Source organism: Lemur catta, chromosome 11 (genome assembly GCF_020740605.2).
Source record: "Lemur catta isolate mLemCat1 chromosome 11, mLemCat1.pri, whole genome shotgun sequence".
In the NCBI taxonomy this organism is placed as follows: domain Eukaryota; kingdom Metazoa; phylum Chordata; class Mammalia; order Primates; family Lemuridae; genus Lemur; species Lemur catta.
This window is the reverse complement of record NC_059138.1, coordinates 50,220,183-50,239,732: the sequence shown is the minus strand read 5'-3', so window position 1 is coordinate 50,239,732 and position 19,550 is coordinate 50,220,183. Positions and strand designations below refer to the sequence as shown.

Here is a 19,550-nt window from a genome sequence, read left to right as displayed (position 1 = left end):
TTGTGATGGAGACTGGGACTCTATTCTTTGAATAACATCTCAGGATATTGCGATGATGAAACAGGTGTAAGAACAAATTAGATGGTTCAATCAACAGTTTTCTTAATCAAAATGTGAGATCTGTCTAACATATCTATAGAAGAAATCATTCACTAATATGAGTTTATGCTACTTTATGTGCATTTATTTATAATTTTTTTATTTCAGCATATTACAGGGGTACAGATGCTTAGGTTACATATATTGCCTTTGCCCCACCCGAGTCAGAGCTTCAAGTGTGTCCATCCCCCAGACAGTGCACATCACACTCATTAGGTGTGAATATACCCATCCCCCACTTCCCCTTTCCCATCTGCCCGACATCCAATGAATATTATTACTAAATATGCACTTAAGCGTTGATCAGTTAATACCAATTTCATGGTGAGTACAAGTGGTGTTTGTTTTTGCATTCTTGCGATATTTCACTTAGTAGAATGGATTCCAGCTCTATCCAGGATAATACAAGAGGTGTATTTATAAAATGTACTTTACTCATAAGGATCTTCAAATTAATTGGTATAAGCTATTTTTTTTATTTATGTGAATTTAGGGGGTACAAGTGGATTTTTGTTACATGGATGAATTGCATAGTGGAGGAGGCTAGGCTTTTAATATACTCATCACCTGAATGGTATACATTTTTATTATAAATAAAATTTTCAATGTCATGTCCCATAGAAAATAAGTTTGAAATACCATCTTTATTTGATATATTTGCTTTAAAATTTGTACCAAGAAATCCAATATAAATCTTAATTATGTAATATTGAGGTGAAGTATTAAAACTTTTTCTAGAGTGTGGGGTTATATTCTTTCCACCTTTAGTTAATTTGCTGTAGGATTAGAATTGATTTGATCTCTGGTAAATCTGAACATGTGGAGTGCATTTCTTATAAGAATGTTGCTAAAAATGTATCAAAATTATAGTTTTATTTTTATTAGACACCTAGAAGAAATATTTCTCATGTGTCAGAATTTCAAGAAAACTCTTTTTTTAATCTAATGGATAGAGTAAAAGAATTGATCCAGTTTCTTATTTACATTGTTTCCTAGAGAGTAGAGAGTCAAATTTAAGGCTCACCTCCAGCAAGAGTAACCGCTCTTGCAACACGCATTTGGTTTGTAAACTTTACTCCTTGCTTCGTTTTACTTACTACAACCACATTCGTGTTCTCTTTGTATTTCTTCATGTACTTACTTTTTCCCATTTGAAAAAGTTTTATAAACTGTCTTACATACATTTTAGAACAGTGTAACAATAACTAAATACATAGTTACACAAACACATTTGTTGCAAGAGTCTATTGGATACTATACCAGAAAACAAACTTTTGGTCCAGTTGTCACAATGAACTGCAATCTAGCTCATTTTATCACTCAGTCCCAAGGAACACTGCCCTCCCCCACCAGATCAAAAGCTTGAAGGCAGTAATATGCTACATTTATCTTGAAAACAACCAGGTGAATGCTGGTAGTAATGTTATATTAACAGTAACATGGTCTCTAATGTGATTTCAGTTATGCAAAATTAATACTGTACTACAAAACCAAGAGCTAATTTCCTTTGAATAATAATACAATTTTGTAGACCATATTTTTTAATTATCAGGCAATCTTTAAGGAGGTTTCTGATTTATGATAATTTTTTAAATGGTTCTACATTTTAGATATTTTTTTAAAAAACCTTTTATACTGAATTCCAGGATTCAGGGTGCTTATATTTTAGTGAAGAGAAATAATGCTATTGTTTGCTATGTTTGAGCTGTATTTAAACAAAGTTCTCCTTTCTGCATCTGTCAAGGCTCCCCCATAATATGCAGGCTCAGAGCTCATAAATTTTTTTTTCCTTTGGAACTGCTTTGAAGGATAGACCTTCACCTCTGGTGCCTTCTGTACTTAACACATGTCTGAGTACAAATTCAACTACTTTTCTTCTCTACTGAACTGTGTAATGATCAGGATATAGGAGGTCATGACTGACATTTAGAATCAGGCCTGTCTCAGAACTTAGGCTGTTAATCAGAATTATTACAATAGGGAAATCTGGTACTTTTGCAGTTTAAGTAATGCTACGATAGCAATGTGTCTGGATCAAAGATTCTGAGTCCATGTGACCACAGGAAATATATTATATTAAAACCACTGTAATTCAGTTCAAATTTGGAATAACCAAAATGAAAATATAGCTACTTGTGAGCCAACATAACAAGTTTTTAAAAATACTCCATTCTGTTTATAGCAGCACAATTCACAATTGCAAAGATGTGGAAACAACCCAAATGCCCATCAATACATGAGTGGATTAATAAAATGTGGTATATGTATACCATGGAGTACTACTCAGCTATAAGAAACCATGGTGATATAGCACCTCTTGTATTTTCCTGGATAGAGCTGGAACCCATTCTACTAAGCGAAGTATCTCAAGAATGAAAAAATAAGCGCCACATGTAGTCACCATCAAATTGGTTTCACTGATCATGACCTAAGAGCACATTTAGGAATAACATTAATTGGGTGTTGGGCAGATGTAGGGGGAGGTGGCGTATACATACATAATGAGTGTGATGCGTGCCATCTAGGGAATGGACAGGCTTGAAGCTCTGATTGGGGCGGGGGCGGGGGGCAAAGGCAATATATGTAACCTAAACTTTTGTACCCCCATAAGATGCTAAAATAAAAAAAAAAAGGAAAGAAAAAAATATATATCCCATTCTCCTGCCATGTATGGGCTTAGTATATTCTAAATTTTGTTTTAATGGAGAGTGCTTCCTTTATAAGGGACCAAATAGATGTTAAAATGCCTTGCTTTTTAAGCTATCTCTCTCCTTGTACAGGATATCAGTACTCCTTTATTCCAGAGTGCATGGTCCTTTTCTGATTAACAATGGGGCCTAACTTCTACTTTCTCATGGATCATTAAAATTCTTTTTCCTATCTACTCTAATGAATGGATCTGTTTCATGTTACCCAATAATTAAATACCAATAATTTTAATATATTTTAATAATTTTTTCACTATATTTCTTGGTGACCAAGTATGATTCAAGGCATCTATAGTTTATAAGTTTCAATTCTACCCAAGGAACCTCAAGCCCAGAAAAAAGCATCTAAAATATATATGGCTTATGGTGATGTCTCCTCAGTTGTATTTAAACATAAAGCTTTAAACTGAAATGTAACATATTCAGAACTAATACATAATACTATTGATGTTTGAAAGCTGAGAAATATAAGCACCCCCCCTTCAAAATGAATCATTACTTTAATTAACTTGATTTTCCTAGCCCAAGCCAACTAAAAATTGTTATCCTTTTTGCTTGCCATTTGCTGATGAGATCATGATGAGACATATCCCTTTGATGTGTTTCAATTGCTTTCCACTTTATATATAAGAAATATAGCTAGAGAACACAGATTATACACACACACACACACACACACACACACACACACACACACACATATCCAAGCTCACTGGGAAACACTAACTCATTTTATTACAGAATCAGGAAGAATCTATTTTTCTCCTAGGCCTTGCACACTGATGCCAGAGAACGCTTTACTGAAGAAAAAAAAATTCATCTTGATTTACCAATATATGTACAACAAACCTAAGTTCTGGAAATTACTATAGATGACAATGGTACCATTATTTACATTGATTTTTGGATATGTAGAGATATGAGTGATAACATACAATTCATTTTCCATTGTGAGATTTTAAATCTTACTGCACAATTTTATTGTAATGTAAACATTTTCTGCACATGTTTAAAGTAATATTCAAGTGAAACAAGATACTCTCATTTCTCAACTCTGCTCAACTGATAGAGCAATAACTCATGCAAACAAATATTAAATTTAATGTGACAGATGCCCCTTGAATGAATCATCCGGCAATGCTCCTGAATTTTGACTTGATGGTGAGAGCTAAAGCCCCCAATCATAACTTAACTGAACCAAAAAATTACAAATACTATAGCTCATATAATTCAAATAGCACCAATAATTCTAATACTTTATACTTCTTCCAAGGCATATGCCAATAGATTCTCATGTTTCTTTAAAAGGATTTACTGAACTATGAAAAGCAGAACTAAGTTTCACTAACTGCTTATCTTGTCCTTTCTGTACCACATTAGCACTGCTGCTGATGGTTTATCTTGCTGAGTTTCAAAATTCTCTAAGTGAAGAGACATTCTATTATCTTTCCATGAGAGATTATTCTCTTTTATTGCTCAAGCTTCATTACCAAGCTAGTTTTGGCTTATAATAATACCCACATGTTCCTTATCTTAATTTATTTTTAGTTTCTGATGAAATCTCAAATTAATAATTTCTTTCCTTAAATAGTGCTTTACTCTCTTTCAGATATTGACTAATTTTGAATTCTCTTATTCATTTCCTGATCTATCTAAGTATTTTGAATAACTCTCATCTTTAAATCTTTTCTAAATTTCCTTCAATTTGCTTACATTTTCTCCTGATTAAAAAAATAAAATAGAATAAAAAAAGGTTTCTAAGATGCATGGACTCTCTGAAGCAGTTCAGTAGCAATACAGGGGAAAATTATGTCAGTTGAAACCTCAGGCATTGCTTTCATTATCAATATGAGTATGACAGATTATAATATGCAAGAATCTCAGAAAATACCTTATGATCACGATTTTACTTAAGAAATAATTCTATATTTATGAGACTTAATGGTCATAATTTATTCATCCTTACTAGGTAAGTTTGTTCAAATCTGAGCTCTCCATATCCTGACCAAATATTTGATTTTTTCTAGAATTTGTTTTTGTGATCATTTTGCTAAGTTCTAGCTATTAAAAATATTCAATGTCTATTACCCTATACTTAAAGCATAATTTATTCAAGATCATAAACATAAAAAGTATAAAGCAAGAAAATCTATTTCTGAAAATTAAATAATTCTTAAATAGATACTTAAATAATTTCCTTCCATTACTATTTCTTCCATTTATAAAAGCATAGGCCATCTCAACCATTAAGTTCAGTTATACAGTTTGTTAATAATGTATACTTATTTTTAATTTTTCAATTAAGATAGAACAGAATCTCTATTGGGAACATTTTTCTAAAAACATATTATGCATAACCCCAAATAGTTTTAATATGTCACTGGTTCTTTTGTGATAATATATACCTTGGGAATTTAGAGTTCACAAGCCAACACTGCTAATCAGAGAAGGCAAAGGTTATTGGTAGTGGGTAGTATGAGTACATATATCTGAAATATGTTTGTATCATCAGGAATTGTTCTGTTAAAATTTAAAATTTTAAAATCTTTAAAAAATAGATTTTTATCAAAGAACCAATTTTTTATTTCATTAATCTTTTGCATTGTTTTTTTACTTTCCAATTCATTTAATTCTGTTCTGACTTTCATTATTTCTTCTCTTCTGCTGGTTTTGGATTTGGTTTATTCTTCCTTTTCTAGTTCCTTGAGGTATGATGTTAGGTTCTCAATTTATGATCTTTCAGTATTTTGGATGTAGGCATTTAAGGCTATGATTTTTCCCCTGAGGTATGTTTTTGCTGTGTCCCATGGATTTTGATAGTTCGTGTCCCTTTTGTCATTCAGTTTAAAAAAAATTTTGGCTTCCATCTTAATTTCATTCTTGACCCAAAAATCACTGAGCAGCAGGTTGTTTAACTTCCATGACTGTGTGTAGGTTTGAGTGTTTCTCTTGTGATTGATTTCTAGTTTTATTCTACTGTGGTCTGAGAAGGTACATGGTATGATTTTGAATTTTTTGAAATTTCTTGAGATCTGTTTTGTGGCCTAAGACATGATCAATCTGGGAGAATGTCACATGTGCTGCTGAGAAGAATGTGTATTCTGTAGCTGTTGGGTAGAATGCTCTATAAATGTCTCTGAGGTCCATTTGAATTGGAGTTTGGTTTAAGTCCATTGTTTCTTTGCTTATTTTCTGCTTTGATGATTTGTCAGGCTCTGACATAGGGTGTTGAGGTCCCCACCAATTTTGATGTTGCTATTTATTTCTTTGCTTAGCTCTAGTAAAATTTGTTTTATGTATCTGGGAGCTCCTGTGTTGGGCATATATATGTATATTTAGGGTTGTTATGTCTTCTTACTGAATTGCTCCCTTTACCATTATATAATGAATGAACCTCTTTGTCTTTACCTTTGTTGGCTTGAAGTCAATTTTATCTGATATGAAAATGGCTATACCTGCTCTCTTTTGATTTCCATTTTTGTGGAATATTTTTTTCCATCCTTTCATATTGAGTCTGTGTGTATCCTTGTGGTTTAGATGTATTTCCTGGAGACAGAAGATACTTGGACTTATCCTTTTAGCCAGCTTATGTCTTTTGAGAGGAGTATTCGGTCCATTAACATTAATTGACAGAAGAGAAAGGACCCAAATAAGCTCAATCAGAAATGAAAAAGGTGACATTACAACTGATACCACAGAAATACAAAACATCATCCATGAATACCATGTAAATCTCCACGTGCATGAACTGGAGACCACAGAGGAAATGGACAAGTTCCTGGAAGCATGCAAACTCCCAAGACTCAGCCAGGAAGAAACAGAACTCCCCAACAGACCAATAACAAAGAGTGAGATGGAAACAGTAATGAAAAATACCTTCCAACAATAACAAAAACCCTGGAACAGATGGATTCACAGTCTAATCCTATCAGACCTACAAAGAAGACCTGCTACCTATAATACACTAATTATTCCATAATATTGAGAAGGAGGGAATCCTCCCCCCCAACTCATTCTATGAAGCCAGTAATACCTTGATACCAAAGCCAGGAAAGGACACAGAAAAAAGGAAAACTACAGACCTATATTGCTTATGAATATATATGCAAAATCATCAGTAAAGTACTAGAAAACCAAATTCAACATCACATCAAGAAAATAATCCACCAGGACCAAGTGAGCTTTATCTCAGGGATGCAAAGATGATTGAACATACATAAATCACTAAATGTGATTCACCACATAACAGAAGCAAAAACAAAGACTATATAATCATCTCAATAGATGCAGAAAAAGCATTTGACACAATCCATCACATTTTCATAATAAAAACTCTCAAGAAACTAGGCACAGAAGGAACATATCTCAGAATTATGAAAGCCATATATGATAAATCCACATCCAACACCATACTGAATGGAGAAAAGTTGAAAGGATACCCCCTAAGAACTGGAACAAGACAAGGATGCCCACAGTCATCCTTTCTATTAAATATAGTACTGGAAGTCCTAGCCAGAGAAATCAGGCAAGGAAAGTAATTCCAAATCAGGAAAGAAAAGGTCAAACTATCACTCTTCCCTGCTGATATGATCTTGTATCTAAAAACCCCAAAGATTCCATCAAGAGTCTACTGGAATTGGTAAATAAATTCAGCAAAGTCTCAGGATATAAAATCAATGTATATAAATCAGTAGAATTTCTATGTACCAATAACAGTCAAGCTGAGAGTCAAATCAAAGACTAGATACCATTCATGATAGCTACAAAGAAAACAAAATGCCTAGGAATATATCAATACTTAACCAAGGAAGTTAAATATCTCTACAAGGAGAACTATGAAACTCTGAGGAAAGAAATCACAGAGGATACAAACAAATGGAAAAACATATCATGCTCATGGACAGGTAAGATCAACATTGTTAAAATGTCCATACTACCCAAAGTGATTTACAAATTCAATGAAATCACCATCAAATTACCAACATCATACTTCACAGATCTAGAAAAAACAATTCTATGCTTCATTTGGAATCAGGAAAGAGCCCAAATAGCCAAAGCAATTTTAATCAAAAAGAACAAATCTGGAGGCACCACACTACCAGACTTCAAACTATACTACAAAGCCATAGTAATCACAACAGCATGGTATTGGTACAAAAATAAAAACATAGACCAATGGAACAGAATAAAAAAGTCAGATATAAAACCATCTACCTATAACCACAGATCTTCAACAAAGCAGAGAACACTATACACTGGGGAAAAGAAGCATATTCAATAAATGGTGCTGAGAAAATTGGATAGCCACATGCAGAAGAATGAAACAAGACCCCTACCTCTCACCACTCACAAAAATTAATTCAAGATGGATAAAAGACTTAAATCTAAGGCATGAAACCACAAGAATTCTAGTGGAAAATATAGGAAAAACTCTTCTAGATATCAGCCTAGGCAAAGACCCAATGGCAATCATGGTAACAACAAAAATAAATAAACGGGATTTGGTTAAACTAAAAAGCTTCTACACAGCTACAGAAACAATCAACAGAGCAAATAGACAACCTACAGAATGGGAGAAAATATTTACAAGCTAAACATTCAATAAAGAGCTAATATCTAGAATTTACAAAGAACTCAAGGCAAATCAGCAAGTAAAAAACAAACAGTCCTATTACAAAGTGGGGAAAAACATGAACAGAAGCTTCTCAAAAGAGAAAAGACAAATGCTCAATAAGCATATGAAAAAATTCTCAATGTCACTAATCATCATGGAAATGCAAATTAAAACCTCAGTGAATATCACCTTTCCTCAGTTAGAATTGCCTCTATTAAAAAGTCCAAAAACAATATCTGCTGGTGTGGATGCAGAGAGAAAGAAATACTTATACACTGTTAGTGCAACTGCAAATTATTACAACCCCTACGGAAAGCAGTATGGAAATTCCTCAAAGAACTAAAAGTTAACGTACCATTAGATCCAGCAATCCCACTATTGGGTATCTACCCATGGAAAAGAAGACTTTTCATCGAAAAGACACCTGTACTCTAATGTTTATTGCAGTACAATTAATTCACAATTGCAAAGATGTAGAGTCAACCCAAGTGCTCATCAATTCATGAGTAAATTAATACATGTTGTATATGTATACCATGGAGTACTACTCAGCCATAAAAAAGATGAATTAATACCTTTTGCAACAATCTGGATGGAACTGGAGACCATTCTCCTAAATCAAGTATTTCAAGAATAGAAAAACAAATGTCAAATGTACTTACTATTAAAATGGAACTAATTGATGAGCACACATGTACACAGAGGGAAGTAAAACTCAGCCAGGGGAAGGAGAGAAAGGACAAAATCATGCCTAATGTGTTCAATGAACACTATTTGGGTGATGGGAACACTTATAGCCAAGACTCAAGCATTACAAAAGTGATCCATGTAACCTAAAACATTTGTACCCCTTTAATATTTTGAAATTAAAGAAAGATATACAAGTCATTTTTTCTGAAAACTTGATTGATATTATCAAAATCATGTCCAGTTACCTAAAAATATACATACATTATTTCTAACATAATTCTCATCAGCATATAAATAAATACCTGCTAGCCTAAAAAGGGATGGGGATAGATAATATGATCTATGCTGTTTTTTAAAAATAGATTGGCTTAAATATGAAACTATATACAACTCAGAAACAAGGTTCCAAATTTGAAACATTTTTAAATTCTAACTTAGACTGAAATATTTTTATTATAACAATACTGTGTCCTACTCAATCCCTAGATTTATATTTTCTGAATTCAAATTGCCCAATAAACAAACCAAAGACTTAGAAGCCAAAATACATATCATGTTTAAGTGAAAATGTAATCCATTTGTCAACAATATGTTTTGAAAAAAATAAACTCATACACTTAATTTTCAAAATGTGCTGTTGCCACTGTTATTTAGCAATTATTCTTGGAAGTTTTTATATAATTTAAATGTGAAACATAATCATTAATGCACATTCTACATTAGTGAATTGTACAAAGAAACCAAAATTGAACATTTTCTGGGCATGATTTGTGTGTAAGTGTCTGCTAGTTGCTATGTTGAAGGTTCAGCAAGCAGAGGGCTTGCTAAAATATCTGAGAGAATGATCAGGCACTGACCAGGGTCAGCTGGTGTTCCACTTCTAGTGTTGGTCACCTGCCATCAGGGAAGAAACTATCTTTAGGTTACATGTCCCTCATTTTGTAACCAGAAAGAGAGCATCAGCATGGAGCAATAATGAAAGAAAAATAATAAAAGAGAATAGGGAGGATGTACCAAGCATGGGCCCTTCTAGTAACTAAAAAATTTCTGTGAAATCCTCTCTCCAAGGCATTTTAGATTACCCTTGACTGGACTAAATTCAAGATAAATTTTCCATAAGAGGAAATTCATTTCCATTTTCAAACCTCAGTTTAATTTGTCACTCTTAGTTACCTGAGGTCCTGAATTTAAAGAGGAACTGATGTAAAGAAGTTATAAGAGATAAATGAGCAGAGCATCTGCCCACAAACCCACCTGCTATCTAGTGTTCCCTTAGGCACATTCAATGGGAATCGGAAAGACTTTTTCCCACAATCCAGACTTTAACTATTAATACAGTCAGTGCTTTTGGTCCAGTTGCCCTTTTTGGAAAAGTCTACAAATTTGCTAAGTCAGCTTTATTTACAGCCTGCCACTTTAGCAATACTATAATGTCATTGCCTCTTAGCAGTCCTGAGGCATTCACAAAAGTAAAGTTTGGCTTCTTGGAAAGCAGCATATCTTTTACTATTTTTTACTAGAAATAATTATCATTTTGACAGCTAAATGATTTCATCAGCAAATCCATTTGTGTCATGTAGACAAGAGGAAAATACAATGTTTAAGAATGCAGATGATGCTAAAAAATGCATCAGATTCTAAGCTCCTTAAGAATAGAAAAGATACTGTTCTTTGTGCCGTCTCCAGAAACTGGCAGAAGTAATGAATTTAAGTTAAAAATTCTCCTGAATACATTATGTATGTATTTTTGCATTTTTTTCATAAAGAGAGTTATAATATTCTTAACTATTTTAATGATCTCATTAGTTTATTACATTCCAATCTCAGCTCTTAGGAATCACACAGCCAAATGAAAGTTAAATAAAGAAGAATAAATGCTATCAAGACATTAACATAACCCTACCAGATATCACTGTTTGCCATTGTGAACCCACTTGTCTTAGGTAAGTTAAAGAGTAATGCTGTTTTCGGTGGATAGTCCAAACAACATTATCAAATGATTTGCAATTACCAAGACCAACCTAACTCTAAAAGGTTGCTTCTGAGAGAAAGTATCTAGTAAATACTGTTCTTTCCTCTTTTTGTAGCTTTCTCCAATTGTTCCATCTACAACTCCTACTAAAATTTGTGATTTATTGAATAAATATCTAGGCAAGTAAAACTAATCACTTTAAATTTAACAGTAATAATAATAATGGACACATCATTTCAAATATAGTTTTCATTAAAAATAGTTAAAAACTGAAAATCTACACTTTGTAGATATAGAGAAATAGGAAAAAATAGTCTTAGTTCTCAAAATACTTGCAACGTATTTACAACCATATTGAGAAGATAAGGTTTTATGTGAAAAGTTGACTAATAAAAAATAAAGAGCTAAATTAATTAATTAGTTTAAAAACCCATGAAACCTAATGGAAATAAATAAACTTTGAAGATAAACTTTCACCTTTATCTCCTTTTATACATAAAAAATAATCTGGGATGAACATAGACAAAATGTGAAATTCAAAACCATTTAGCTTCCAGAAGAATGCATAGGAGAATGTACTTATAGCCTAAGTACCAGTAAAGATCCCTTAAATAGGACAATAACTATAATAACACTGATAAATTATACTTGGTTAAAATTAATTTTTGTTCACCAACAAACAACATTAAGAAACTTAAGAACTTAAGAATATAAATAGGCATGCCATAGATTGGAAAACATGTATTTTATATAACATTAATATATCTGACAAAAGATAATGTCTAGAATACACAAAGAACTTTTAAAAATAAATAATGAAAAGACAAGCAACCCAATTAAAAGTAGACTAAATATTTGAACAGAGACTTCACAAAAGACTACAACAAGTAAAAAAGAATAACAACAACAAATGTTGACAAGAATATGGAGCAAGAAGAACTAATATACATTTCTGAAGGGAGTACAAAATAGTGAAACTACTTGAGAGAGCTGTTTTTGTGGTTTCTTATAAAGTAGACACCCACCAATCATTTTTTAATTGGGAATAGCATAAATTTGTGACAGGAAAATAGATAAGTAAATTATTGTATAGTCATAAGATAGAATACTACTTGGGAATACACAGTAACAAACTAAAAATATAGGGGTGAACCTCAAAAACATACATAAAATAGATATACTGCAATTCCAAATATATAAATAATATAACCAGAAAAAGTAATCTGTAACAATAAAATTTAGAAACAGGACAGGGAGTTGACTAGAAAAGGGTACAAAGGAACTTTCTGTAGTGGATAAAATGTTATAATCTTGGTAAAAGTGTGGTTACGTGTGTATGTATAATTGTTAAAGCACAAAAGCTGAATACTTAAGATCTTTGCTTTTGTTTTATATGTAAATTATTCTTCAATGAAAAATAACAACAAAACAAAAAGTTTGCCTCAAAAGAATAAGGGATTAATTGCTAAGTAAGTGATCCAAAAAGAGATATCACTGGGTTCTGGTAGTGTAGCCTTATAATACATTATGTGCAAACAAGTAAAAAAAAAAACCAAATTATATTTATGTAAGTATATAAATATATAATATCAATATATAAATTATATATAATAAGATATATTATGAATATACATATATATAAAATGAAATAAACCTTTGTGGTGGGTACTAAAGAAGGAACAGAATTTGAATGGTAGAATGTAGGCAGAAAGCTTTCTTCAAATGGGTAAGAGAGTTAAGAAATATTTAGGTACTACAAAGCTTTTCATGTCATAAACAAACAAAGACATGCTTTTATTGCCTATTAAGGTAAAACTCTACTTAGGCTATGATTCTCTATCTTTCTGCAATTGTTCTTTCACACTTATGTAAATTCCTTTATTTTATAATAGGCTCCTGTGCCCAATTTAACCTCTCTGACATCAGATAAAATGTTACCCTAACATTGTTTTTCTGTTTCTTTCTCTTATACCAAAACATTCTTAAATTTCTTCAGAACTTGAATTAAAATGACAAATCACATCCTCTAAATTTTCCCTAATTATCTGCCCACTCTCTTACTTTGTAATCCAATCTTCGGTTAATCTATTTCTTCTATTCCAAAGTTATTTTAATGGTACACATATTTATTACTCTTCTAGATCTGAGACTTTTAAACTCTTATGACACCTGCACACTCAGGCATGCAGAAAGGCTTGCTGAGGGAATAGTGTGAGTTTTACAACTGCTGGTAGGATTACCAGATGTAGAGAGATATTGCTCTCATTTTGCAGAACATCTTCCCTATGATTTTTCAATCACACTTGCATTGGATCTAGTCTCCATAAATATTGAGCAGAAGGGAGGATTATACAACAGTCTGCTTAAGGTAGAGAGCAGATGAAACATATTCTCACCTAAATATGGAGAAGGAAAGTGCAAAGATTCACAGCTTGAGTCTCTTAAATTGTAAAATAGATCCAAAAACAGTTTATCTACATTGAATGAGCATCTACTATTTACAAGTAACTGAATGAGGCCCTTTGGAGAATTAATTTTGTGTGTTTTTAAGATATTGTAGGGTTATTTGAGTGTTAACATATTTATTAAAGTGAGTATGACAGTTCATAGAATAAAGCACAGCATTTTTTTCTAATCTAATAGACATTCAATCACATTTCTCAGAGAACTATTAAAAATATGGCATTCCAAAGAAGCTTCTACTTCACCTCAAAGTAATTTAAATTGAGAGACCTTTGCTTCAGACTCTCTGAAATAGTGAGGAGATTATTTGGTTTATCAGTGTTGTCTGAAATTACTCTCAGAAACAGAGAATATTTATAGTGGCCTACTTTAATTTTTAAAAAAATCCACAATGGTGAGAGATAAACCTGATGTGCAGGTTAAGCATACTGTGTTCTGAGAGAGCCTAAGGCTGTCTCCACAGTCTATCCATATCTACCAGCTCACTTTTTCCCCTGCTTATGTTTTTTAATCTACCGGGGATTTTTTATAATGGTTATAATGTATCATGATAATACATTAAATTTTTACATTCCAAGTTAGAAATAAGCAAATATAAATTCAAACCATTACCTGTATTGGCAGTAAATGGAAAAAAAAACTTCATTAAAGATAAATTATTTATATAAAGACATCTAATAACAGAAATGTGAAATATGTAGACAGAACCAAATCTGCAGTGGACATGAAGGTAATTAGCATACTTATGCATTCTTGCAATATCAACAGGTCAGGAAGCAAATAGCAATCAAGTCAAATTGATTGCTAAGGAAGTAAAGGAAAAAAACCTGTAAATGAAATTCAAGTGAAAGGAACTGACTAAACTACACCACAAATATCAATCAAACTAAACTGATTGCTAGGAATAAGAGCATTAACAAGGCAATCAAGAAAACTCCAAGCCTGTGCCACATAAAATCTCTTAAATTAGAGAAAGTTGAACAAACAAATTGGTGAAGAACTTGAGTTAATAACAAAACATGAGCTAACTCTGGTACTGGAATATTTACTAGGAAATAAAATGAAGTCTGCTCTGTAATTTTAGGAGAAAGAGGCAGAAGAGGAAGACAAAGACAATCATCAATTTAAAGGCTTACCCTGCCATCTTCTGCCTTTTCTGTGTTTTCAATGTTTATGGAAGCAAAATTAAACACACTGTAGTAACTCAGCTCTTTTATCATTATGCTTTTCCACCAGGTTTGAAAAATAAATAGCAATTAGAATATAGTCACCCACAAGAGTCAAAGAAATGATATTTCCTTTTTTAATCTTCAAATGTAGATGAAGAAAGATACTTTATCATCAGATGAGCATGTTTTAAATCATGGTCATCTTCCAAATTAAGAGCAAAAACTATAATTGAAGAACCTACAGGGAGGGCATCATTTGGTTTGAGTTTTTTTTTTAACTGTTCTGAGAATGCCTGGCTTTGATGCACGGCCAATACCTGCCAGAGGCTTAGCCATCAATTAGTTTTGAATAATAAATTCTTGAAAATATATTAATTTTTTTCTCAGCTGAATGGTAAGCTTTTTTAGGTCAGGACACTTGCCATAAAAGTTTTTGAATTTCTCACATCTGCAATGCTATATATCTGAATAAATATTTCAGATAATAGAATTTTATACTTTATCTTGCCTAATACCATCATGTTCTAGAAAAACAAATTGAAATGTTCAAACACAAGAAAAATTGCACTTACTCAAACTGTAAGAGAGTGGCTAATGGAAGACACAATAAATTCCCTATTTCCAAGCTGGCATTATTCTTCTCACATCATGCTACCTTGAATGAATGGTGAATAAATCTTTGTAAACAATCAGGTGACATTTGTAGTGAATGAAAACGTTTCCCTTCTTCTCAAAAGTCTTCTCTAAAGTCAAATGCCGGGTGGCAGATGTCTGAATGTATAAGTAAGCCGGTATTAAAAAAAAAGTTGATCGACATTAAGAAAACACTCTGAAGATTCTCTCAAGTTACCGCAAACATCCTTTGAAAATTATGGATTAATACATGAACAAAGGTAGAAGTGTTCTGAGTCAGTTTGAAATACATTCTCAACAACATTTATTCATAATAAAAGACGTGTTTGCCAAAGTTTTAATATTTTGTTTTTAGCCATCTGTGAAAGAAAAGCTATGATATGTATTTTTTCAATTTATAACATGCAGGCATCAATTATTTTTCTCGAAATAACTATAATTCATAAGAAAAACAGGACCAAACAAGTAGAAAAACAACCAGAGTATAACATACATATCCATTATATTTCAATTACAGAAAAAGTCTTTAAAAAATATAGCTTGTGCATTGTATCTTAAAAATCTCAGAAAACAGTATCACCAACCAAGCATCAATTTTGAATGTTTGGAAATCAAGAAGATAAGTTTTCCACTAGATTGTAAATACTTTAGCATTTGGAACCAAATGTCTTATATATCTTTTTTACCTTCCCAAACCCTCAGAGAATATTCAGTAAAAGTTATTGATTAAATGACTAACTAAGGCATCTCAGCAAGAATGCTTGTTCCCAAGCTTCTAATTCACAATGCTGTTTTTGTATGAAGTCCCAGCCAATTTAGTCAAATGGTCAATACAATTTAAAAAAAATTACAGTTAAGCCAGCTCTTTTACTGAACAGACTGATTTTTCTGACTGAATGAATTAAATCAGTTAGCATGGATTTATTTAATAGGTGATTAAAATTTGCCATCTTGGTAAATACATGAGTTCAGCAGCAGAAAACTGGAGGTTAAAATTCAAGCACATGCAATCTGGTTTTATGTTTTGTAAGAAAGTGGTTATAGGTAATGGTTTGGAGCGTGGTGAAGCCATGCTCCCTCTAGGACTTACAAGGTTAAAGGCCTTAAAACCTTCGGCTACTTAATTTCTATCTGTGCTTCAGTTTCATCATCAATAAAATGAGCATAGTAATGGTATCTCACTCACAGAGTTATTTTAAAGACTAAATGAATTCCTGGCATATAGCAATGCTATAGTAGTGTAAGGTTTTGTTGTTACTCTTCTTAGCAGTAGTAGCAGCAGTAGTTTATTTATATACAAAAATTAAATAATTCTTTTAAAATCAAAAACTGGCATTCCGTATTTGGAATAGAAAATTTACATTGTTTCATTTGTCCTGAAAAGGAAATTCCATCTTGGAATTCACTGTATTTGTGAACAATACAAAATAAATGCATATCCATATTTTAAAACAACTACACTTTCATGCATTTAAATAAACTTTCATTTATAAAATATTTAAATATATTTACTTTCAGAATTGATGATATTTAAAGTAGAAAAGAGTAGAAAATTACTTTTTTTCTCTAATAAATATAGATTTTTAAATTTAAGCTCTTGAAAAAAATTAATCACTCCCCCTTTAATGGACTCACCATATTAACTTTTGCTCAACATCAAAATGCCTACTTTAATGCAATTTATTCAGGAAAGACAACTATTTATTTTACACTGACATGCTCACTCACTTCTGCTCCTCTAAAATGAGTTATGAGCATCCAGAATCAGTAGCCTCTGTTTCACCAACTAATTTACCAATTATCCTTTTATTATATTTATGTAATTAAATTTAAAAGCAAACAGATATACTAGAATGAGGAAAGGAAGTTATAGTTCTATAGTATTAATTTGAATGCTTTGGGAAGTCTCTACAAATGTGAGCTACTAAAATAATTGATGTGAGTGAGACATTATGAAATGTTTCAGAAAGAAATAAAAACTTAGAATTATGGCTTAAAATTGCTTCTCAAAGCCATTTATTCCACTCTACTTTAAAGAAATCAAAAGTGAAACTGGTATGTAATCAATGCAGGATGAGGCTTAGTCAAAAAAGTCTATGTGGACTTTCCAAACCCAAGAGAAAGAAAAACTTTAGAACTAAATCAAAAGAATGATGAATGTAGAGGTATTCATTCAATTATAATTAAAGTTAAAATATCTAACTTATGTATGTATCATTTTTTTAATGATCCTCTGCTTTGGGTGGCTATGGCTGATTAGTTAAATGACTTTGTGTTCTTATCACATTCTTTAAGAGGCTTCCTCTAGAATTACAATAAGGACATTGGCTCAAAATAAGTTATTTTAGGCATTAGTATCATATTGAGCCAGCATTATTTGGGATAGATGGGCAAAGCTAACCAGACTAAAACATATCACTAGGTATTCATTATGATTATTCCATCAATAATAGAAACCCTATGTGAATTCAAATTCTGAATCTTTGCAACCTAACTCAATTCAACAAATGTGTATTGCATGGCCAATTTATTCAAGGCTTCCAGCTATCTTTCCTGAAAATTTGTCTTTGGACCTAATCTAACCCAAAACAGTGCTCCCTCTTGCCTGCTCTCTCTTTCATCTTATATAACCACTTTACAACCAAATAAATGTCTAGATAGGTAACAGTAGAGAAAAAGAATTACCAAGGGGATTGCAAAAAACTTCTTCTAGTTAAACCTAAAACTATGTATAAGGAGAATTGATTGCAAATAGTGAAGTATTAGCTATTTCTAGTTTGTAGTCTTGATGTGTGCTGATAATGGACATTTCATGGAATGAGAAATGTTAAACCCAAGATTTGATGAATTTTATAGAAATGCCCTTTAAAAATCCCAGAAATTTGTAAGTAATTAAATGAAATGAGAAGATAAATTGTTAATACACTGAAAGTAAAATGGTTATTTTAAAGCCCTGGGTTTAGACAACTGCATTTCAAACGTAAGTAGAATTAATGTACTTGGTCCTACATTCTTAATTCTTTTATTTTAGACTGAAATGTTAACTTCAAAAGGATATTGAAAAGGCAAAATATATTGAGCTCTAATTCTAATGAATTATATTAAAATATAGCTCAGTCATAAAATTTTATTTTATTTTTTTTGTTGTTGAAGAAAAAAGTCCATTATTCAGGGTGATTATACCTTTTAAGTACCGAGAGATTACTCTGGATAATGGCTGAAAAAGCTGCTAATAACTTGAAAAAGCAAATTAAAGTATATAGATGTTATACTGAAAAAAGAGGTCACAAACTTCTACAAATATTTATCACTAAGTTACGTTTTTGAGCAATCTTATAGAATGGCTGTTTTATTTTATTTTATTTGTAGAGACTCACTATGTCTCCAATGCTAAAGTTCCTGGCCTCAAGCAATCCTCCTCCCTCAGCCTCCCAAAGTGCAGGAATTACAATAGTGAGCCACTGAGCCCAGCCTAGAATGGTTATTTTAAATATGTATTGTATCTTTGTTTGCCTCGGACATAAGCAGAAAACAGGGCAATTCTATATAATGTTTTTCTTCATGAGTCAATCTGATAACTCAACCAATCTCTTTTGCACCATAAATTATTACTATTAATTAACAGGGAGGAAAGAAAAATGTGATTACCATCTAAAGTACAAAAGATACTGCATAAATACTTTTTTATAGAGTTCTATTACAGGAATTAGTTTTTATTATAAATATTAGTTCATATATATATCTAAATCTACATAGTAGTATATTATTACACAGTCTTCAATAGTTAAGAGTTTTTCTTTTTTTCCCCAACATTTAGAACCATGCCTGGTACACACTAAATGCTTGACAAATGCTTTTGGAATGGTCAAATTTTATTGAAATTTATTACTGACAATTTTATAGATCAAAATGGAAAAATATTCTCTGGCATAGTCTTTAATTTCAAACTATTTCTTAAGTTTCTGGCTTACATAAATCTTTGAATATATTTTGTTCTACATCCTTTTTTAAAGCTAGTAAAATCTAACTGGAATGCAATATCCATATTCTTATTCATTTCCATTTAATTATGTTTTTAAGGTGTCTGGTTCATCATGGGTAACGACTGCTGAATTTTTTAATCCAAGAATCAAATAAAATTATTTAAAGAAAAATGTACACTGAAATAAAACTAAGGAAAATTGTCAAGTTACTTGAATATT

The 19,550-nt window shown here is 31.8% G+C and overlaps 1 protein-coding gene and 1 pseudogene across 1 annotated transcript in view; both read right to left on the bottom strand.

The window, feature by feature from the left end:
* The window catches only part of LOC123647490, an 89,995-nt pseudogene extending 88,763 nt beyond the window's left edge, over positions 1-1,232 (bottom strand).
* ZNF804B (zinc finger protein 804B) overlaps positions 1-19,550 on the bottom strand; it is a 459,373-nt gene that overhangs the window by 306,714 nt on the left and 133,109 nt on the right. The window lies entirely within an intron of this gene.